The following is a 6,447-nucleotide window of genomic DNA, read 5'->3' as shown; positions in this document are numbered from 1 at the left end:
AGAACACTTGTATACCACCGGTGGGAATGTAAGATGGTACAACTGCTGTGGAAAATAGCATAACAGTTTCTCATAAAATTAAAAAAGGATTTACCATATGATCCAGCAATTTCACTTTGCATAAGTACCCTAAAGAGTTGAAAGCAGGGTCTCCAAGACATGTTTGTATAGCCATGTTCACTGCCGCATTATCATCGTAGCTAAAATATAGAAGGAACCAACGTCAAATAGATAAGCAAAATGTGGTATATACACACAATGCAGTTTTATTCAGTTTTTAAAAGGAAAGAATGTGGATATCTGTTACAACATGGATGAAACTTGAAGGCATTATGCTAAATGCAATAAGCCAGTCACAATAAGACAAATACTGTATGATTCCACTTGTTTAAATGCTACAGGCTGAATGTTCATGTCCTCTCAAAATCTATATGTTGAGAACCTAACCTCCAATGCGATAGTAGTAGGAGGTGATGAATGGGATTAGTGCCCTTATAAGAGAGACCCCAGAAAGCTCCCTTACCCCTTCCACCATGGGAGGACCCAGCAGAAGACAGCCCTCTGTGAGCCAGGAAATGGTCCATACTTAATCTACAGGCATCTTGATTTGGGACTTCCCTGCCTCCAGAACTGTGAGGAAATAAATCTTTTGTTGTTTAAGCCACTCAACCTATGATATTTTTGTTCAAGCAGCCTGAACCAGCTAAGATATCAGGTACCTACAGAAATCAAAATCATAGAGACAGAAAGTAGCCCGGTGGTTGCCAGGGGCTGGGAGCAAGAGAAAGCGAGGAGTCCTTGTTTAATGAGTGCAAAGCTTTCAATTTTGCAAGTTGAAAAGAGTTCTGGGGTTGGATGGTGATGAAGGTTGCACAGTGTTATGAATGAACTTAACACCACTGAGGTGAAGTGTTAGTCACTTAGTCGTGTCCGACTCTTTGCCACCCCATGGACTGGAACCCGCTAGGCTCCTCTGTCCATGGGATTCTGCAGGCAAGAATACTGAAGTGGGTTGCCATTCCCTTCTCCAAAGGATCTCCCCAACCCAGGGAATATAATCTGGGTCTCCTGCATTGCAGGCAGATTCTTTACTGTATGAGCCACTAGGGAATACCACTGAACTGTACATTTAAAAATGACTAAGATGATAAACTTTGTTATGTGTATTTTACCACAATACAAAGTTGGGGGTATGTGTGAGGGCCATGGCAACTCTTGGAGTCTGGGCCCACCAAGTGCCCCCAAGAAGCTGGCATCTTGTCTCCTGATTCGAACAATGTTGCTGGGTAAGAATGGCCTGGGTGCTCAGGAGCCGCACTCAGGGAGTTTCAGATGCAGATTCCTGAGCCCTGACATAAAGATCCTGATTTGGCACCTGTAGGAGGTGGGGCCTAGGAGTCAGTATTTTTCAAACGCCTACAGTGGTTTTGATAATTAACCAAGTGTGGGATCTGTTGGTCGGGATCATTAGGGAGCCTTTGTTATTGACCTCAGCTAATTTCAGGCACCGGCTTTTTTGGACTTAGGTTCAGCTATAAAGCAGCACCACACACCCAGGCATGTCTCTGGACCGTCGAGGCTGTTGCCTGCCATTCATTCAGACAAATGTGTATTAAGTGCCAGCCACCCTGTGCTTGTGCTGCGCCAGGACAAGGTGTGCCACAGAGGCAGAGTCCCAGCTCTCACGGAGCAGAGGTCGCTTAGCCCCCTCGCCCCTGACCCGAGCCCCTCCCTTTCCAGCAGCCTTCACTGTCTTGCATTTTTTATTTCCCAGCCTGCTCACCACGGGTGCCTGTGTGCTCAGTCGCTTCAGTCGTGTCCGACTCTTTGTGACCCCATGGACTGCAGCCCACCAGTCTCCTCTGTCCATGGGTTTTTCCAGGCAAGAATACTGGAGTAGGTTGCCATTTCCTCCTCCAGGGGATCTTCCCAACCCAGGGACCAAAGCCACATCATCTCCTGCACTGCAGGCAGATTCTTTACCACTGAGCCACTGGGGAAGCGCCCTGTTCACCTTATTAGGTTGTAACTTCTTTCAGAGCTCAGTCTGCATCTAATTCATTCCTGCTAACTGCTAAGACGCGTAAGTCGTGTCCGACTCTGTGTGATCCCAGCCCACCAGGCTCCACCGTCCCTGGGATTCTCCAGGCAAGAACACTGGAGTGGGTTGCCATTTCCTTCTCCAAATTCATTCCTAGGCTGTCACTTTGTCCTGGGCCCACCCCCACCGCCACTGCCCACACCAAGTGTCACGGTTTCCACTTGGTAAATGTCTGTGAAAGAGAGTTGTCCATTCACCCAGCAGATATTTACAGGGTGCCTGCTATGCAGCAGCTTGGTTGTCAGTTCCAGGGCTATGAGGCGGGTGAGGTGGTGAGGCATCTAGGGTACAGACTTTCAGCAGGTGCTTCTCATAGGAGCAGAGAGAGCAGGGCCGTCACCCGAGAGTGAACGCCTCCTTACATTTTGTGCCCCAGGTGCCTGGCTTGTCTCATCACAGTCCCAGCTAGGTGCTGGGGATACCACCATGAACAAAACAGACAAAGATTAAATGGACTTAAGTAAATTCTCCCTATTCCCAGGGTCTCTGTGGGGCTCTGCTTGTCGCCTAGCCTTACATCTTCTTCACTTGCGTGCCATCTGCCTTCCCAAGGAGGCTGTGAAATCTTTTTCTGGTCCACCCCTTCCTCTTCCCACCCCACCTCCACAAGCATTCTGCCTAGGACAATGTTTTCCAGAATCTTGTCCTTGACCAGCTGCATGGGACTCGATCGTGGCACCATTTAAAATGCAGCTGCCCAGGCTCACTTACTGAGTCAGGTTCTTTGAGGGTAGAACTCAGGAATCGGCATCAAGGTCCCTGGGTGGTTGAGCAGGCTTCACATCCGTGGATCCTCGGCCTACCGATATGTTCGGTCAGTACTGCTAAAGTTGACTGATACTAGAAGGAGGAGAAGACGGGGGAGAAGGACATTTTGAATGTGATTCAGTTTCTTTCTGATTCTGTTCACAAAGTTGGAAGACACAGGAATGGGAAAGGGCTGGTCCATGCTGGCCTTGACTCTGACTTTGTGGAGGGAGCTCTTCAGCTCAGTCTTGTACCTTGGCTGGGCCACTCCAGGCCCTCCCTTGAGATTTATTGGGTTGCCTGCCTTACCTCCCGAGGAAATAGAGGCTGGCATTTCCCATAGCTTTGGTTGGGTCAAAAATTTCCACTGAGCTGAGTTGGAAGTGATTGTAGCTAAGTGACCAGGGGAGGGTCTTGAGAGCCCCAGGGCAAATGAGGACCATTGGAGCGTCTGTAAATCTGGTCCTCCCTGACCTCTAAGGCAGACACCCACCATTTCCACTTGCTTCATGTGGTGCCCTGCACAGATGCTCTCGCACTTTGGGCTGTCAGGTGCATGTTGTTCAATGGTGATCATCTGAATGAGATAAATCAATTGTGTGTTACCAGTAAACCCAGTTTGCAGGGTGGAGCACACTTTGGCTTTCCTGATCCATCAATTCCTTGGGAGTATCTGAACAAGATTCCTCTGCCGATCCACCACACCCAGCTCCCTCGGAGAAGAGTTCAGGATCTCATCTGCTTTTGAAAAGGTCAGGCAGGGAGATGAAGAACCCATCAAAGGCCCCCTCAGGAGGGAATTTCGGTAGTGTTGAAATCTGGGTCACAATCCCAGGGTCCCTAAATGGCAGGTTATGATCGAAGGCTTCCACAAGCAGGCCACTGGAGTTGAATTGATTCATAACCTATTTACTGGCTTGTAAGGTTGGTGACAATGGTTTTCAAGCTTTTTGTGCATCAGTACCACCTATGTGTGTGTGTTAGTCACTCAGTCACGTTCAACTCTTTGTGACCTCATGGCTGCAGCCTACCAGGCTCCCCTGTCCATGGGGATTCTCCAGGCAAGAATACTAGAGTGGGTAGCCATTCCCTTCACCAGGGGATCTTCCCCACCCAGGGATCGAACCTGGGTCTCCTGCATTGCAGGTAGATTCTTTACCATTTGAGCCACCAGGGAAGCCCCTATAGAGCTTCTAAAACAGGCGCGCAGACCCCACCTCATGATCCTGAGAGCTGAGGCTTGGAAATTTCTCTCTCGACAGCTTCCCAAGCAAGTCTGCTCCAAACACACCTCAGAACCCCAGGGCTTTGAACTGAGGACCTGCAGTGTTTGTGTCTTCATTCTGCACGCCTCTCCCAGCCCTTTCCTTCAAGTGTGGTAGTTTGTTCCTTGGCAAACTCGGCTAAAGCGGAACTCCCTCTCCCAGCTCCCTCCCCTGTAACCCTGAAGTAGAGCTGGCCAAGGGAGGAGCTTGTTAGCACTGGGGAAGATCTTGTGAGGTGGCAGCCAGTACTCTCAGACACAGAGGTGCCAGGACCACTTGTCCTCATTCTCCTCCACTCCCTCCATGTCCAGCTTCTCCCAACAGCAGCCCCAGAGTCTCCCTCAACAGCTTGACCCCTGGAGGAGAGACCCACATGGGGCACAGCCCCTCCGCAAAGATGTTCTCCCTTCTCTGGTCTGGCTCTGTGGTGGCTCCTTCTCTGACCCTCCCCAACTCTCCCTTCCCAGGCCTTCACCTCCCCAACTCCTCCTGCAGGGGGTGAGGTCTCTCCCCTCTAGCAAATCCCTTACCCCAGAACTCACAGGGGCTTCTGTTCCCCCCAGGTGAACCCTGACCGACCGGTCAAGAAACTACTTCCCATCCAAAATAAAGCAAGACGTGGGAAATTTCATTCAGATCCAAAGAAATGTCCCTGGGCTATTAAGATGTGCCAACATCATGAAAGCAGTTACAAAGTAACCCAGTAAGCCTGACCACCCATGATCACAGAGTCATTGAAAAATACGATCCCATCCCGGGATTCTCTGCTGACAAATAACTGCACCTCGGGCACAAAACGAAGATCATGGCATCCGGTCCCATCACTTCATGGCAAATAGACGGGGAAACAGTGGAAACAGTGGCCGACTTTATTATTCTGGGCTCCAAGATCACTGCGGATGCTGCTTGCAGCCATGAAATTAAAAGACGCTTGCTCCTTGGAAGGAGAGTTATGACCAACCTAGACAGCATATTAAAAAACAGAGACTTTACTTTGCCAACAAAGGTCCGTCTAGTCAGGGCTATGGTTTTTCCAGTGGTCATGTATGTATGTGAGAGTTGGACTATAAAGAAAGCTGAGCCCCAAAGAATAGATGCTTTTGAACTGTGGTGTTGGAGAAGACTCTTGAGAGTCCTTTGGACTGCAAGGAACTCCAACCAGTCCATCCTAAAGGAGATCAGTCCTGGGTGTTCATTGGAGGGACTGATGTTGAAGCTGAAACTCCAATACTTTGGCCACCTGATGCGAAGAACTGACTCATTTGAAAAGACCCTGATGCTGGGAAAGATTGAGGGCAGGAGGAGAAGGGGACGACAGAGGATGAGATAGTTGGATGGCATCACTGACTCAATGGACATGGGTTTGGGTGAACTCCAGGAGTTGGTGATGGACAGGAAGGCCTGGTGGGCTGCGGTTCATGGGGTTGCAAAGAATCAGACACGACTGAGCGACTGAACTGAACTGGGCACATTAGAAAGAGGTGCCCCCTTTGGGAAGCATTAGTAAAAGTCACCCTTTCCTTCCTCCTGGTCTCCGCTTTAATCTGGGTGCCCTTGTGCAGACCACAGCCGGCATAACTGAATATATGTAGCCACCCTCGGTCTCTCTTCTGTCCATTTATGCTTAGAGGCCCTGAGTCCCTAACTGCTTTCCTAGTATCATCAAGCATAGACATGTCACAGAACAGTCCCACCAAAAGCAAGGATAGCACTTCCTTGGCTCTTTGTATTAAAGTAGTTTTTCCTTCCCCAGTGCCACGGGCAGCTGCCCTCTCCCGATCATTCGTGTCAGCCGGCTGTGGTAGGATCCTGCATGTCTCTACAGCCCTCACCATACTGTAGTGTTATTCTGTGTTTGACATCTGTCCCACCCACCAGACAGTGAGCTCCCTGAGGACAAGGGCTCGAATTAGATCACCTTTCAATTCCCAGTGACCAGTGACTGGCACAGAAAAGCATGCAATAAATGTTTGTGGAATGAGTTGATCGATCAAGCAGAGCTAAAGGAAAAACTCCTGTTTTCCTCAACGCCTCAGACTAATGATATCCAATGGGTAGGTTTTTTTCCATACCCAGCATTTTTCCAATTATCAGTGTACACCAACTGGGTTCCTTATAATTGAACTCAATTCTAACACTAACAGCCCGGAGTTAACACAGACCTCACAGGTTACAGGACTTCCCCGGTACTCCAGTGGCTAAGACTCCATATGCTCCCAATGCAGGAGGCCTGGGTTCGATCTCTGGTCAGGGAACTAGACCCCACATGCTGCAACTAAGACCCAGCACAGTCAAATAAATAAATAAAAATAAATAGGCTTCCCTGACAGCTCA

General features: G+C 49.2%; 2 long non-coding RNA genes across 3 annotated transcripts; one reads left to right on the top strand and one right to left on the bottom strand.

The window, feature by feature from the left end:
- Nucleotides 1-12: 12 nt before the first annotated feature.
- On the bottom strand, nucleotides 13-3,431 carry LOC129627304 (uncharacterized). Of its 2 annotated transcripts, none has more exons than XR_008702535.1 (3): nucleotides 3,342-3,431; nucleotides 2,813-2,941; nucleotides 13-200 (listed from the first exon to the last, which is right to left on the bottom strand). It is a non-coding gene; the product is annotated as an uncharacterized LOC129627304 (long non-coding RNA). The 2 variants fall into 2 exon arrangements; XR_008702536.1 differs by lacking the exon at nucleotides 3,342-3,431 and adding an exon at nucleotides 3,158-3,283.
- A 35-nt stretch (nucleotides 3,432-3,466) lies between these two features.
- On the top strand, nucleotides 3,467-5,563 carry LOC129627303 (uncharacterized). Its single transcript, XR_008702534.1, has 2 exons — nucleotides 3,467-3,600; nucleotides 4,677-5,563. It is a non-coding gene; the product is annotated as an uncharacterized LOC129627303 (long non-coding RNA).
- Nucleotides 5,564-6,447: the final 884 nt, after the last annotated feature.

This window comes from Bubalus kerabau, chromosome 14 (genome assembly GCF_029407905.1).
Source record: "Bubalus kerabau isolate K-KA32 ecotype Philippines breed swamp buffalo chromosome 14, PCC_UOA_SB_1v2, whole genome shotgun sequence".
NCBI classification, from domain to species: domain Eukaryota; kingdom Metazoa; phylum Chordata; class Mammalia; order Artiodactyla; family Bovidae; genus Bubalus; species Bubalus kerabau.
The sequence above is the reverse complement of the archived record's forward strand: the minus strand, read 5'-3'. Positions and strand labels throughout refer to the sequence as shown.